At 36.0% G+C, this 17,104-nt stretch overlaps 1 pseudogene; it reads left to right on the forward strand.

The window, feature by feature from the left end:
* Positions 1-12,739: 12,739 nt before the first annotated feature.
* On the forward strand, positions 12,740-14,689 carry LOC126940548 (palmitoyltransferase ZDHHC20-like; annotated as a pseudogene).
* The last annotated feature ends 2,415 nt before the right edge of the window (positions 14,690-17,104 follow it).

The raw sequence follows: 17,104 nt of genomic DNA on the forward strand, positions 1-17,104 counted from the left end.
ATGAACCAGATAGGGGTTGTTCTTTTAACTTAGAATTGAGAATGAAAAACTGGTAGAGCAGAGCTCTATTGATCTCAAATGATGTGTTATGTAAGCAAGAAATAACAAGTTGTAGTGAAACAGGATGAGGATAAATAAATTATAAAATGGTATCAATTAAAAAGCAAGCTAGAAAATAGTGCAAATAATTAGGAAAATGGCAGATTTAAGCCAAATGTATTAGTAATTACATTACATGAAAATAACGTAAAAGTCCAGTGGAAGATAAAGATTATAAGGCAGGATTATTTTTCTCTAAAACATGGTGCCTAAGATAAAAGTACACAAAAAGATTTGTGTATAATCCAAGGAAAGCTTCTGGAACTATGTTGATAGATTTTTGGATATTTAAAAAAAAGAGGGGAATATATGGATAGATGGACAGATGGAAGGATCAACAGAAAGAGAGACATATAGATAGAAGTAGTCAATTTATAATTACAATACTTTCAATTCACCCGTAAAAACAAAATTATAAATTTCAGGTATCCAATTATTTGGGTTAAAATATAAAGCAAAATTAGACAAATATATGAAGATAAACAAAATAATCCATAATCACAGTAGACACTTTAAAAAAATTCCTTAGTAATTTATTTAATTTGAAGACACAGAAAGTAAAACCAATGTTATTTAGTGTGTTTTTATTCCAAAACAATTTCAAACTTACAGAAAAGTTGAAAGAAAAATATAAGTAACTTATGTTTATCCTTTGTCTAGAATCTGTAATTGTCAGTACATTTATCATTCTATGTATATACATATTCTTTTTTTTTCTGATATATTTAAGGGAGGAAAATTAAAAAGCCTGCTCCAATATCTAATTAGGGTTGTGTATTGTGATTAGTTACCCAAAAAGTATTTTTAAGAATTAAAAGTTATTGGCATTGAGGATTGGGTGTGGTTTATTTTAATGGGTTTTTAAATACTTTTGTTTTACAAGATGAAGGAATTCAAAGGCAGTTTGATGAATACATTAATTCAAATATTGGACTTCCTTTTCATGATTTTTAAATGCATACTTATATATAATTAATTCATTTGTATCTATGAAATCACAATATTGTAAATATATTATTAATTTTTCATTTACTGTACAACTAAGTTGATTTTGAGGAGTAAGCAAAAGAGTTTCATGTACAACTGCTATAGTAGTCTCTATTTTGTAGCAATGAGGTTGGATCAGAAGATAATAAAATAGAAACAGGTGCGCCTACTAGAAAGCAGCATGACACCATGGGAAGTGTGGCTTGTTGGCAAAGAGAAAGAAGAATGTGACTTGTTGCAACAGAAAGCTCTAGAGGTAAAACTAGACAGTGTTCTTTCTATTTAATCCATGAGCTCATAAAATAGAGCTGTTGTAAATTAAATGTTAATGTTCTTATCCCAACACAAAGATTTTGCATTTGTTTGTGTTTACTATATCAGATAACTATAACTCATCGTAGAAACAATATATGTTCACTATAAGAGCATTTGGAAAATATAATTAAGCAAAGTTAAGAAAAATAAAATCTAATCTCACCACTTGAAGATAACCATGACTATTATACCATTTGGCCTTCCAGATTTTCTTCTATATAAATTATTTTAAAATAAATAAATGCAGACACACATATATACATATTATAGACATATAAACTGAAGCTCTACTTTATGTACATTTATTTATTATTATTATTATTATTTTAGATGGAGTCCCTCTCTGTCACCCAGGCTGGAGTGCAGTGGTATAATCTCAGCTCACTGTAACCTCCACCTCCCGGATTCAGGCGATTCTCCTGCCTCAGCCTCCTGAGTAGATGGGACTACAGGCATGTGCCCCACACCCGGCAAATTTTTGTATATTTAGTAAAGACGGGCTTTCACCATCTTGACCAGGCTGGTTTCAAACTCCTGACTTTTGGTAATCTGCCTGCTTTGGCCTTCCAAATTGCTGGGATTATAGGCATGAGCCATTGCGCCCGGTCTTTATATACATTTAACTGAGGTAAAGTCAACTGCACATACCCAGTAAAAATGTTAAATGTACCAAAACAAAAATTAAAATAGAGACAGGAATCTATCCCCATTTATCACTCAAATAGCATATGCTTCAGATTGAGTATGTGCTTGGTGATAACAGTCTACTAGTCTTTAAGGGTCACTATCTCTTTGTCCCCATACCTTGCTTATGAAAATGTGTATGTTTGTGTGTGTATGTGTGTGTGTGTGTGTGCGCGTATTTTCTTTTTGAACTCCCACTATCCAAACTTAAAAAAAAAAGATGTGTTTCACATGAATTCTTCAATCTTTAAACTCTTACTGTTTGATATTCAAAACACAGCAACCAAGTAGAGTTGGATAATTTGGCTTCCCTCAAACTCACTATCCAGACTCACTCTCTGAATTCTTCATATCCAAAAGCAGAAACCAAATAGATGTGAATGGTGAGGGATACTTCCTATTTTTAATAAATAGGATAAAATTATTTTATAGCTTGCTTTTTTTCTGCATGTCACACTATTAATTTATTTCTGTTGGTAAATAATTTTATAACATGATTTAAAAATAGCTGCCTAATATAATCTATTTATATTAGATTATATTTAAAATACATTAAATATATTTAAAATATATTATATTTAAAATATATTAAATATATTTAAAATATATTATATTTAAAATATATTAAATATATTTAAAATATATTATATTTAAAATATATTAAAATAGGTTCACTATTGTTGGATGCTTTTGTTTATTCTAGTCTATTCATAACTGTGTTGTCATAAAATTCCTGCATAATCATTCATGGAATAAACTTCCCATATCAGTTTTGAACCTAGTTATTTCTCTGATGGGTTTCCAACCAGGTAGGTAGTTATATGTCAGAGGGTTGCCATGATTCAAACAACTGAAAACCAGTACATTCCCCTATTTCCCTATTACATGATATTTGGATGTATTAACAAAAATGTATTCCTGGAAAAGTAAACTGTGAGAGTAGTACTTATTTCCTCTTGGGAGGGCACAAGGCTTCAAGAAAGACCTTAGGTTTTGGCATCCAGCAGGTTTAAGAAGCCCTTGTTTTAGCCTTATTATTTGTCAAATAATCTTAGGCAAGTTATTTAAACTTTTATCCTTCAATTTCATCATCTGTACAAAAGGTATAAAATAAAATCTGTGTCACAGAATTTTTGAGAAGACTAAATGAAACAAATTATAAAGATGGCTGATTTGTTTTTACCGGTACTGTTATTGATGTCATGGTTATTAAGAGCCTTCTTAAAGCTTGTTTTTATTTATTTCCATAATTACTATATATTTTTGAGATATCAGACTCCTCTTGCTTCTCTTACCTTAACATAAACTTACCATTATTTAATGCATTGTCTTTTAAAAATATTTGTTCATAGTGACAAATCTGTTTTTCACTTTTTCTTTTTCTTTTCTTTTTTTTTTATTTTTTTATTTTTAGTTTTTCAAGACAGTGTCTCTGTTGCCTAGGCCTTACGCAGTGATTCAATCACAGATCACTGCAGCTTCAACCTTCCAGGCTCAAGTGATTCTCCACCTCCACCTTCTGAGTAGCTGGAACTACAGGTGCATGGCGCCATACCTAATTTTTCATTTTTTGTAGAGATGGGATGTTGCTACGTTGCCCAAGCTGGTCTCAAACTCCTGGCCTCAAGCGATCCTCCCATTTTGGTCTCACAAAGTGCTAAGATTACAGGCGTGATCACCACACCTAGCCCTGTTTTTCTTCATGTTACCCATAAGCACAAACCGAAATATATATATGTACATACATACATGAAGTAATGTTAATTTTATACCTGGTATCAGATTCTATGTTTTCTTTATTTTTAAAGACAAGTCATAACTCATTAAATTAATTTTGGACTCACAATTTGAAAAACACTGATCTAGTAAACAGAGGTAGAGCTAGGTAGAACAGAGTTCAATTTATGGAATGTGGTTGTATCTCTAGCCTAATCAGAAGTCACTTGTTAAGAAAAGGAGGATAATTTCAAGTCATTTTTAGTAAGTAAAAAATAAAAGTCAATTAAATTACAGAAAGTTAGTAAGAGTTCCTGGGCTATGGAGTCACAAAAAATAAGGCTGAAATTTTAGCATAGCCATTCTAAATCCATAAACTTGAAAAAAATTCATTAACTTTTCAAGCCTCACTTTCTTCATCTATAAATCATATGTTAGAGGCAATAATGGAGTGGCTAAAAGTGTAAATTATTTTTGGGCAATTCTGGTATGTTATCTATATTTTAAAAAATTGTATTTTTAAAAAATTTCTAGTTGACACATAGTTGTACATATTTATTGTATATACAGTGATTTTTCAATACATGTATATGCAATGTGTAATGATCAATTCGGGGTAATCAGTGTATCTATCTTTCAAAAATTTATTTTTTTGTGTTGGGAATATTCAAAATTCTCTCTTCTAACTATTTGAAAATATACAATAAATTATTGTTAACTATAGTCACCTTATTATGCTGTAGGACACTAGCACTTAATCCTCTTCAGTGTAACTTATTTCCTTTAGCCAGCCTCTGTCTATTCTCCCTGCCACATCCCCTGTTCAGCTTCTAGTAACCACCATCCTACTCTCTACTTCTAAGCGATTAATTTTTTGAAATTCCCCATACGAGTGAATACATGCAGCATTTTTCTTCTTGTGCCTGGTTTATTTTGCTTAACATAATGCCCACCAAGCTCATTCCATGTCACCACAAATTACAAGATGTCTTTCTTTTTATAACTGGATATTATTCCATTGTGTATGCATACCACATTTTTAAAATTGATTTATCTGTTGATGGACACTTAAGTTGATTGATACTGTCTTGGCTGTTGTGAATGGTGCTGCAATACTCATGGAAGTACAGATATCGCTTTAATATACTGATTTCCCTTCATTTGTGTATATATCCAGTAGTCAGATGATTTTCTAATCTATGTTTAGTTTTTTAAGAAACCTCCATACTGTTTCCATATGGTTGTGCAAATTTACATTCTTCCCAATAGTGTATAAGAGTTCCCTTTTCTCTGCATTATTCGCAGCATTTTTGAGGGGCGGGGGGTCGGTCTTTTAGATAATAGCTATTTTAACTGGGGAGATATGATAGCTCACTGTTGTTATGATTTGATTTGCATTTCCCTGATGATTAGTGATATTTACAACGTTTTATTATACTTGTTGGCTATTTATACAATTTCATTGAGAAATATTTATTCAGATTATTTGCCCATTTTTAGTTGCATTATTTGTGTGTGTGTGTGTGTGTGTGTGTGTGTTTTCCCCCTGTTGAGATATTTAAGTTCCTTGTATATTCAGGATATTAATCCCTCATCAAATGAATAGTTTGCAAATATTTTCCCTCATTTTGCATATTGTCTCTGATGATTGTTTCCTTTGCTACACAGAGACTTTTTAGTTTGATATAATCACATTTTCATACTTTGATTTTTGTTGCCTATGCATTTGAGGTCTTATCCATGAAATCATTTGAGGTCTCATCCACGAAATCTTTTCCCACACCAATATCCTGAGGCATTTCTCCCATATTTTCTTCTAGAACTTCTATAGTTTTAGGTCTTACATTTAAGTCTTTAATTCATTTTTATTTGATATAATTTTTCCCTCTTTCCTTGAGAGAAGGGATCTAGTTTTATTCTTCTACATATGGATATCCAGTCCTCCTAGCATCATTTTTTGAAAAGATTATCCTTTCTTCACTGTGTGTTCTTGGTGCCTTTGCCAAAAATCAGTTAGCTGTAAATACGTGAATTTATTTCTGGGTTCTCTATTCTGTTCCTTTGATCTATATGTTTTTGTTTATGCCAGTACCGTGCATACTGTTTTATTTACTATATAGTTTTATAATGTATTTAAAAGTCAGGTATTGTGATCACTAGACACATCTAGTGTCTAGTGACACTTTTGTTTAGAATTGTTTTGAGGATTTGAAGTGTTTTATGGTTTCATACAAATTTCATGACTTTTTTTCTTACTTCTGTGAAAAATGTCATTGGTATTTTGAAAGGGATTGGCTTCAATCTATAGATCACTTGGGTAATAAGGTCATTTTAACAATCTTAATTTTTCCAAATCATGAACAAGAGATCACTCCGTGTTTTGTGTGTATTCTTTTCAATTTTCTGCATGAATGTTTTATAATGTTTATTGTAGAGATCTTTAACTTCCTAGGTTAAATTTATTTCTGAGTATTTTTTGCAGCTATTGTAAATTGGATTGCTTTCTTGATTTCTTTCCTGAGATTTTGTTATTGATGTACAGAAATTCTCCTGATTTTCTATGTTGATTTTGTGTCCTCAACTTTACTGAACTCATTTATCCGTTCTAGGAATTTTTTGGTAGAATTTTTAGGTTTTTCTGTACAAAAGAACAAGTCTGCTGGAAACAGGGACAATTTGACTGCCTCTTTTTTAATTTAAACACTATTTATTTCTCTTCCCTAATTACTCTAGGACTTTGAATACTATGTTGACTAAGAGTGATGAAAATGAGAATTCTTTGGGTTTTCCAGTTTTAGAGGAAAAGCTTTCAACTTTTCCCCATTAAGGATGATAGCTATGGGTTTGCCATGTATTGTAATATTTATGAGATTCATTCCTTCTATGCCTAATTTGTCGAGTGTTTTTATTATAAAAGGATGCTGAATTTTATCAAATGCTTTTTCCATGTCTATTGAGTTGATCATATGGTTTTTCTTCTTTATTCTTTTGATGTTACGTTTTTTGTGTATTGATTTGCATATGTTAAACCATTCTTGCATCCCTGGGATAATTCAAACTTGATTGTGATATATAATCCTTTTGATGTGGTGTTGGATTTAGATTTCTAGTACTTTGTGGAGGATATTTGAATCATGTTTATTGGGGATGTTAGCCTATAGCTTCCTTATTTTTGTTCTTATCTGGTTTTGTTATCAGGGTTATAGTAGTCTCCCAGAATGAGTTTGGAAGAATTTCCTCCCCTTCATATTTTAGAATAGTTTGAGAATAGTTTCTAATTATTATTTAAAAGTTTTATAGAGAAATGCAAGTCAAAACCACAGTGAGATACCATCTCATGCCAGTCAAAATGGCTAATATTAAAAAGTAAAAAAATAACAGATACTGGCCGTTGCAGACAAAAGGAAATACTTGTACACTACGAATGGGAATGTAAACCAGTTCAGCCACTGTGAAATCAATTTAATTTCTCAAAGAACATAAAACAGAACGACCGTTCAACTCAACGTATCATTGCTGGGTATATACTCAAAGGAATATAAATAATTCTACCACAAAAATGCATGTGCTCATATATTTATCACAGTACTGTTCACAATAGAAAAGACATGAAATCAACCTAGATGCCCATCAACAGTGGACTGGATAAAGAAAATGTGATACATATACACCATGGAATAGTATGCAGTTATACAAAAGAATTAAATCTTGTTCTGTGCAGCAACATAGATGAAGCTTGAGGTCATTATCTTAAGTGAATTAATGCAGGAACAGAAAACCAAATACCATATGTTCTCTCTTATAAGTGGGAGATAAACACTGAGTACACATGGACACAAAGTAAGTAGCGACAGACACGGGCCCTACTTGAATGTGGAGGGTGGGAGGAGGGTGAGGACCAAAAAAAAAAAAAAAAAAAAAAAAAAAAAAAAAAACCAAACTAAATATTGAGTACTATGCTCATTACGTGGTGAAAAATATAATCTGTACACTAAACACCTACAACACACAATTTACCTATGTAAGAAAAGAAGCCTACACATGTACCCTCTGAACCTAAAATAAAAGCTGAACAAAGTATATTTGTAGATAAACATAGAGATGATTGTGGTCATACACACAAGTATATGTAGACTACTAGCTCTTTCGACTGAGATAGCCTAAAAGTAGGGACATGCCAGGAACAATGAGCATATTTTGTACCTAGATGGTAGTTTTTGAAGAAAAGAATCAAAGACTCTTTTTATTAATGTTTGATTCTAAGGCTGAGGAAGGAACATACATTATGACCCGTAAAATAAGAAACATTAAAAAACACAGACAAGAGGCAACTGGAAAGAGATTCTTATCCAAGGCTAAATAATCTGATCAACAAATTAAATAGCTAGAGTATTGGCTTATAACAAAAATAACAAAATAAACATCTATAATTTCTCCTGTTGTAAACAAATAATGGATTAAATAAGTGTGAGTAAAAAGAAAGATTTCTTTTCAGAAGATTTCCAAATAATAAATGTATAAACAATTAGAGAAAGAGAAATACCATCAGAACACCACAGTAACAACTGTTGTAGCCAATTCCAGTGATTTTGTGGAATGGTGAGTAAAATGTTAAGACACAAAATACATGCATAGCCTCAAAACATCTCACCAAAAATAATTCTAATTAGTATAGTGGTTTTAACATCTGCCTCCAAATTATTTGATAATTCTCCCTTCAGGAGGTGGAGATTAGTTTATTTCCCTTAAGTGTGATTTGAATTTATTAACTTGCTTCCCATAAAGTAAGTATGGGAATGGAAAATAGTGACTATGTAATGGCACACCTCACCTTAACTAGTAGATCAAGGTTAATGTCACCATGTTTAAGTCATAGTAACAGCATGTTGACATTACATATGATGTGATGAAATCACCTATGGTACTCTTCCTCAAATCCATAACCCCAATATACATTAAATAAACACAAATCAATGGGCAATGTACAAAATATCTGGACAGGGGCAGAAATCTTCAGAAGATTCAAGGTCATAACAACAATAAAAGGGGATAAAAAACTGTCACAGATTGGAGGTGACTGAGATGGCATGTCAGTAAAATGTAAAGTAGTGTCCTAGATTTGATCCTCAAATTGAATAAACTCCAGTAAAAAGTGTGGGGATATCCAAATGCTGCCCGTACTTTGATGTTCTTTGATTATACAAGGTGTTAACATCAAGGGAAGCTGGGTAAAGTGTACAGAAAATTCTGCATTACATTTTTATGTCTTCTATAAATCAAAAATTATTTCAAAGAAAGTAATTTAAAACAGCATGTATACATGTGCTTTTTTGAGCTAAATTACACCAAGTTCACACTTTTGCATACTTAAATTGATAATTCAAGAGTCAGCACTCATTGAAATTTACAAAAATGACTTTTCATTAGATTTTAAATATACTTTGATTTTCCTTATTTAAATAAAAATTTTCTGCAATGCAAAAAGACATTTCCTTTAATAGTACTATTTTAATTTTTAGACTAAGGTGTATCAAGCAGAAAATCTTTATCACATAAAATTATGGGATGATTCCTAATACTACCTGGAATAATCAGACTTTGCACCAATGTTTTATATTTACACAATAATACAAATTACTGCAGAGGGCAGACTTTTTTTATTTTGAAGAGCAGAACCTTCACCTTTGAAGAAATGCAGAAAGAGATGACAATGAAAGGTGGTTTCTGAAATCCCTTCTATCAAGATATTGTATAATACACCTTCTAAAATGAAACATTTCTGAGAGTAAAAGGGAAAATTGACACAGGAGTCTTTCAGTGCCGCTTCACCAGTCAGAAATCTCTGCAGCCAGCACCCCTGCCTGGGCATTGCTGGGCTCTGGGCTTGCCACTGGGCTCACTCCACCCACCTGGTCTCGTGGACTGCACTCAGCTTGCGCCTGGCCCTGATCCTGCACTCACATGTAACCCACATTCAGCCCACGGCTGAACCTGGCATGCTGTGACCTGCTTCCACCTTGAGCGGTGGAGGCTGATTGAGCGGAATGTGGTGGCACCTGAAACCTTGGAGATGTCAGCAACTATGGAACCCCAAGAGGTGTTATGGATCCCACTCGGGGAGTCTTAAGGCCTGAGCCCTCAAGGACTGTTGCAGCTATCCTCCTTCCTGCCACCTGCAGTGTGGGTAATGGTGGGGGCATGTTACAGTTCGTTTGTGTTACAGCTCATGTTTGTTCCCACTGCCTGCAGCACAGTGAATAGGGGCATGTTGTAGCTCTGGCTTAGAGAGTCCCCAGGTCTGGGCTCACAAAGGGGTCACAACTTTTCACGCCCATAGTCCAGTGAACGAGAGCATGTGGTACCCAGAGGCTTTTACTCCCCCAGTGCTCAGTGAGTGTGAAGAAGGGTTAAGGTGTTACAGCTTCTTTTGCAACTGCCATTGGGTGGGTTTCAGGCTCTTGTGTCCTAGAAGAATGAACTATGCGGACACCAGAGAGTGAGCAAGGAGACAAAGAATTTTATTGAGTGACAAAAACGCTCTCCACAATAAGAGGAGACTCTAACTGGTTAGCCGTCTCTCTGAGAGGGGGATTGAAAGCAGGAAGCTCCACGTGGGGCTGAGTCCAGGGGTTTTTATGTGCTCAGAATGGGGGCGAGGCTGCTGATTGGTCCATAAGCATTCCTAGATAAAGCACCATTTGATGGGCTAAAAGGCATCAACGAAGTTTTCACTCCGGGCATGCACTCTACCTGGAACTGGTAGCTCAGTTTTCAGGCTTTAAATTGTCTTTGGTTTGAAGGTCTGGTTTCATGAGGACCCATCCCTATCAGCCTAGAAATTTGTCTCCTGCCATTATCAAAACTATCAATTATATAAACATCAGGCATAAAGCTAAACTATCTCAGGCAGACTAGTAAATATATCTCACAATTTTCATAACAGAACATAATTTTTAATTGCTTGCTTTCTCTAATCTGATCTAGAAGATAATGCAACCCCAAGTAAACTTTTGAATTATTAGGTATATATATTCTGTTTTATATGTCTATTTCACAGAACATTAGACTCAACACATATAACGTTTTATAGATATTAATATAATATGAATACATATATTTCTATATACACTATATACAACCATCTGATCTTTGGCAAACTTGACAAAAACAATAAATGGGGAAAGGATTCCCTATTTAATAAATGGTGCTGGGAAAACTGACTAGCCATATGTAGAAAGCCGAAACTGGATCCCTTCCTTACACCTTATACAAAAATTAATTCAAGAAGGATTAAAGACTTAAATGTCAGACCGAAAAGCATAAAAACCCTAGAAGAAAACCTAGGCAATACCATTCAGGGCATAGACATGGGCAAGGACTTCATGACTAAAACACCAAAAGCAACGGCAACAAAAGCCAAAATTGACAAATGGGATCTAACTAAACTAAAGAGTTTCTGCACAACAAAAGAAACTACCATCAGAGTGAACAGGCAACCTACAGAATGGGAGAAAATTTTTGCAATTTACTCATCTGACAAAGGGCTAATATCCAGAATCTACAAATAACTTAAACAAATTTACAAGAAAAAATCAAACAACCCCATCAAAAAGTGGGCAAATTATATGAATGGACACTTCTCAAAAGAAGACATTTATGCAGCCGACAGACACATGAAAAAATGCTCATCATCACTGGCCATCAGATAAATGCAAATCAAAACCACAATGAGATACCATCTTACACCAGTTAGAATGGCGATCATTAAAAAGTCAGGAAACAACAAGTACTGGAGAGGATGTGGAGAAACAGGAACACTTTTACACTGTTGGGGGGACTGTAAACTAATTCAACCATTGTGGAAGACAGTGTGGCGATTCCTCAAGGATCTAGAACTATAAATATCATTTGACCCAGCCATCCCATTACTGGGCATATACCCAAAGGATTTCAAATCATGCTGCTATAAAGACACATGCACACATACGTTTATTGCGGCACTATTCACAATAGCAAAGACTTGGAACCAACCCAGATGTCCATCAATGATAGACTGGATTAAGAAAATGTGGCACATACACACCATGGAATACTATGCAACCATAAAAAAGGATGAATTCATGTCCTTTGTAGGGACATGGATGCAGCTGGAAACCATCATTCTGAGAAAACTGTGGCAAGGACAGAAAACCAAACACCCCATGTTCTCATTCATAGGTGGGAACTGAACAATGACAACACTTGTTAACAGGGTGGGGAACATCACACATTGGGGCCTGTCATGCGGTGGGAGTGGGTGGGGGGATAGCATTAGGAGATATACCTAATGTAAATGACGAGTTAAGGGGTACAGCACAGCAACATGGCACATGCATACATATATAACAAACCTGCACTTGTGCAAATGTACCCTAGAACTTAAAGTATAATAATAATAATAAAAGAACTGACATTCTCACCAGTTTGATACTTTCAGGTACATAACAAAGGTGCAGAATACAATAATGTAATTTTTATTTTAAAAAGAAAATTGTTGCCCCCTGAGGGTGCGAAGACCAGGGGCTGCTTGAGGCCCAGAGCAGTTGGCCCAGGGCTAGCGGTCCAGGGTGGGCGGTTGGGGACTGACGCGTGGGGAGGGGGGCGGCGGTATGTGGGGAGGGGGGTGGCGGTATGTGGGGAGGGGGGCGGCGGTATGTGGGGAGGGGGGCGGTGATTTGTGGGGAGGGGGGCGGCGGTATTGGGGTGGGGGCAGGACCTGGCCCGGCGCCTGGAGGGGAGGAGGCCCGGTGGCTCCGAGGACTTTTGCTCCCAGAATCCCTGCCTCGGAGGCAGGGTAGCTGGGCCAGGAGCAGCCCAGAGCATTTGAGTTGCCGCCCCGCCAGGACTCCTACGCTCCCCAGAACTATGGGATGCGGGGCTCTGCAGCCGCCAGACAAACATGGCGCCCTGGACGCTCTCTGGCTGCTGCCAATGCATCATGGGCTGGGTGCCGGTGCTCTTCCTCACCTTCATGGTCATTTGGTCCCACTACGCGTTCGTGGTGGAGCTATGCTTGTTTACTATTTTTGAAGATGAAGAAAATGGAAAGACCGTGTTTTCCCTTGTGGCTTTCCATCTGTTCTTTGTTATGTTTGTATGGTACTAATGGATGACAATCTTCGTATCTCCCGCTTCCCCCTCCGAAGAGTTCTACTTGTCCAATTCTGAAAAGGAACGCTATGGAAAAGAATTCAGCCAAGAAAGACAACAAGAAATTTTGAGAAGAGCAGCAAGAGCTTTACCTATCTACACCACGTCAGTTTCAAAAACTATCAGATACTGTGAAAAATGTCAGCTGATTAAACCTGATCGGGCTCATCACTGCTCAGCATGTGACTCATGTATTCTTAAGATGGATCATTACTGTCTTTGGGTGAATAACTGTGCTGGATTTTCTAATTACAAATTATTCCTGCTGTTTTTATTGTATTCTCTATTATATTGCCTTTTCATGGCTGCAACAGTTTTAGAGTACTTCATAAAATTTTGGAGGAATGAACTGACAGATCCACGTGCAAAATTCCACGTCCTTTTTCTTTTCTTTGTGTCTGCAATGTTCTTCATCAGCGTCCTCTCACTTTTCAGCTACCACTGCTGGCTAGTTGGAAAAAAAAAAAAATAGAACAATAATAGAATCATTCTGTGCACCCACATTTTCATATGGACCTAATGTAAATGGTTTCTCTCTTGGATACAATAAAAATTGGAGGCAAGTCTTTGGTGATGAAAAGAAATATTGGCTACTTCCAATATTTTCAAGGCTGGCTGATGGTTGCAGTTTCCAACTTGCCTTATGTGGGTGGATCCAGAACAAGCTTCTGTTACAAACCAGAAAGAGTATGCCAGAAGTGGCTCAAATCAGCCTTTTCCTTTCAAACAGCTTAGTGAATCCAAAAACCTCTTGTTGGACAGTGAATTTTTCACTCAGTGGCTAGAGAATGGAGCTGAAGAAGGCATTGTCATACCAGGTGTATGAAAACATTATAGACTGATATTTTCAATTTCATTTGCAAGAAAATGATGAATGGAATGAAATAATTGAAGTATAAGAGAAGTTATATTTTTTAAAAAACTAAACCTTTGTACAGTTCCTGGGATCCACAGAAGCACTACTCCAGAGCAAGACGATGCCTTAATCTTAAGTGCCGATTTGTGCAGCATTGACTTACGGCTACAAAAGTGACTTAATGTTATTCTGGAAAAAATACTTACCTGTTATGAGATGCTAGAGTAATGAGCTATCATCACATTTTAACATGTATATGTATTTTTGATACCTGAATTACATTATTAGAATTGTGAGTATCCATGTAAATTTTCACTCCAAAAACACAAACTTAAAAACTTGTCTTAAGTAAAATACATCTAGAGCAAATGGTGGCTGAAAGTGAATAATATCCAAATTACCATTGCTTGTACTGTATAAGGAAAACTGCTTTTTTAAATTGGGTATTTGCTAACTTATAATCACTATTTTATACTTTTCAACATTTTAAATAACATTTTTATTGTTGGCTCTAACAGAAGGATTCAGATATCTAAATATCATTTAGAACATAGAACACTTTGGTCTAATTCATCGAAAGCTTAGTTATAAGCATTAATACAACCATGTAGTGGAGCAGGTACTCAAGACTTAAAGGGAACTAGGGAACTTGGCAGTGTAAGAAATATTTTGGTTTCTCTCTGCTTTCTATGACTTTTTTGGTTGAACTTTCAGGGGTATATACATGGGCAGAGAAACACAGAGGTACATGTACTGGAGAAATACTGGACACAGTGGGAAGAGGTGTAAGTGTTCAGAAGAAAAGATAAGAGGACTATTGTAATCTGTTAAAAAAGTCGTTTGAGTTTTTTTTTTTTTTTTTTTTTTTGAGACGGAGTCTCGCTCTGCCGCCCAGGCTGGAGTGCAGTGGCCGGATCTCAGCTCACTGCAAGCTCCGCCTCCCGGGTTCACGCCATTCTCCCGCCTCAGCCTCCCGAGTAGCTGGGACTACAGGCGCCCGCCACCGCGCCCGGCTAGTTTTTTGTATTTTTTAGTAGAGACGGGGTTTCACCGTGTTAGCCAGGATGGTCTCGATCTCCTGACCTCGTGATCCGCCCGTCTCGGCCTCCCAAAGTGCTGGGATTACAGGCTTGAGCCACCGCGCCCGGCCCAAGTCGTTTGAGTTTTAATGGTAGTTAGAATAAAGTATGCTGTTGACGTGACTTTCAAATTTCAGTGTAGGTAATGACCAAAAATTACTTTGAAACTTTTATAGTATTTCTGCAACAGCTTAAACAGTGACTTAAAATGCAATTCAAACTAGACAAAAATAATAATAATAATAAATGACTTTAGGATAAGTTTTCCTCCTGGCTGTCAGTTAGTTATTCTAACCTGAGTAATTATTTAACATCCCCAGTCTCTGAGAAGTGGATTCTACTCTTAGATGCACAATCTTAAGTCTGACTTCCTAAAAGCAACCAACCCCTTTAGAACTAGATGCATTTCTCCTTTTTCCTTTTAAAATCTAATCTAAGTCACAGGAGTTGTTGCATTAACTCCAAAGAAAAGTACAGAATAAGCAATGTAGAAATGTTATTCCTCATGTATACTTTTTAGTTAGACACACACACACTACAAAATAACTGATTGCTTCCAGTTAGTGAGGTGGAGATGAATCTTAGCAGTATCTGTGAGTAGTACAGGTTGGAGTTTCTTGTCCGTAAAATGGGACTGCAGGGGAGGGTGTGTTATGAATGAGTTGGACTGGATGACTTCTAACATTCTGCGATGCCTAATTTTGCAAAATCACTTTTCATTCACCCAATAATTTTTTTTTGTTTGTTTTTTTTGGACAGAGTCTTGCTCTGTCTCCTGGCCTGGAGTGTAGTGGCTCTATCTCTGGTGGCTGCAGTCTCCGCCTCCTGGGTTTGAGAGATTCTCCTGCCTCAGCCTCCCGAGGGGCTGGGATTGCCAGCTCATGCCACCATGCCCAGCTAATTTTTACATTTTTGGTAGAGACAAGGTTTTGCCGTGTTGGCTGGACTGGTCTTGAACTCCTGGCCTCGGGTGGTCCGCCTGCCTCGGTCTCCCGGGGTGCTGGGATTGCAGGCGTGAGCCACCACGTCTGAGAGACTGAGGCTGGTGGATCACCTGGGGTCAGGGGTTTGAGACTAGCCTGGCCAGGATGGCAGAACCCCATCTCTACTAAAAAATACAAAACAAAAACCTGAAAAACAAAATAAAAAAATGTCCAGGCATGGTGGCACACGCCTGTGGTCCCAGCTGCTTGGGAGGCAGAAGCGGGAGAGTTGCTTGAACCCAGGAAGTGGAGGTTGCAGTGAGCCAAGATTGTGTCACTGCGCTTCAACGTGGACGCCAAAAGTGAAACTCCATCTAAAATAAATAAATACATAAAAATAAATCAGTTACCAACTAAAGAACATAACTTCAGCTTAGCGGTTTACATAGTATAAGGAGATAAATGTTTAAACATACTTGACTACTTTCAGAAATGTTTTTCTGGTACTTTTTGTGAGTATTTCTACATTCAGATCAAAAGAGTTGCATGCACCTTACAAACAGCCGAGGAAGCTTCATTTTTTTCTTCATTACTATGCACTTTCGTGGTATTGTAGTCTTTCTCAGTTCTTTTAATTTTTGTTATTTAACATCATCTTTAATAGCACAGCAAATATCTTTTAGGAAATTTTCAGTTAAGGCCTTTGAATTATTTATTTTTGATTTAATTTACAGCCAGCATGTTGTCACATTCCAAATAATATTTAGCTGAACTTATTCATACGTATTAATGACCATTCTAGCAAGGGCCTATAAGTGGTGTGGGAAACAGGGAAAAGTTGCCTCTTTGGTGTCTCAATTGGTATTGATTATTGCTATCAACTATTTTGGGAGAAAAATAAAAATGAAGCCCTGTAAAATTTTATAAGTACTATCTTTGTTCCTTCAAACACTTGAACATTTGTGATGACACTTAAGAAAAATAAAGTTGAAGTTCAGGTCTTGCCATTGCCATTAAAAACAAATTAGACAGGAGACTTAGTTTACCTGGGAATAAATTTACTTAAATATTTAGTACCTGAAACTATGCCAAACCAAAGAGCAGCTGCAGAACATTAGTTATTTTAAGTGAACAAGTTTACAAAGTTTCTTTTCATCTTTGCATAAGAATGATTTTTTAAAAACTATTTTTACATATTAGTGGTTATGAGTCAATGTGTTATGAGTTAATTTAACTGTAAGTGGTTTAAATCAAAT

Source organism: Macaca thibetana, chromosome 17, assembly GCF_024542745.1.
Source record: "Macaca thibetana thibetana isolate TM-01 chromosome 17, ASM2454274v1, whole genome shotgun sequence".
NCBI classification, from domain to species: domain Eukaryota; kingdom Metazoa; phylum Chordata; class Mammalia; order Primates; family Cercopithecidae; genus Macaca; species Macaca thibetana.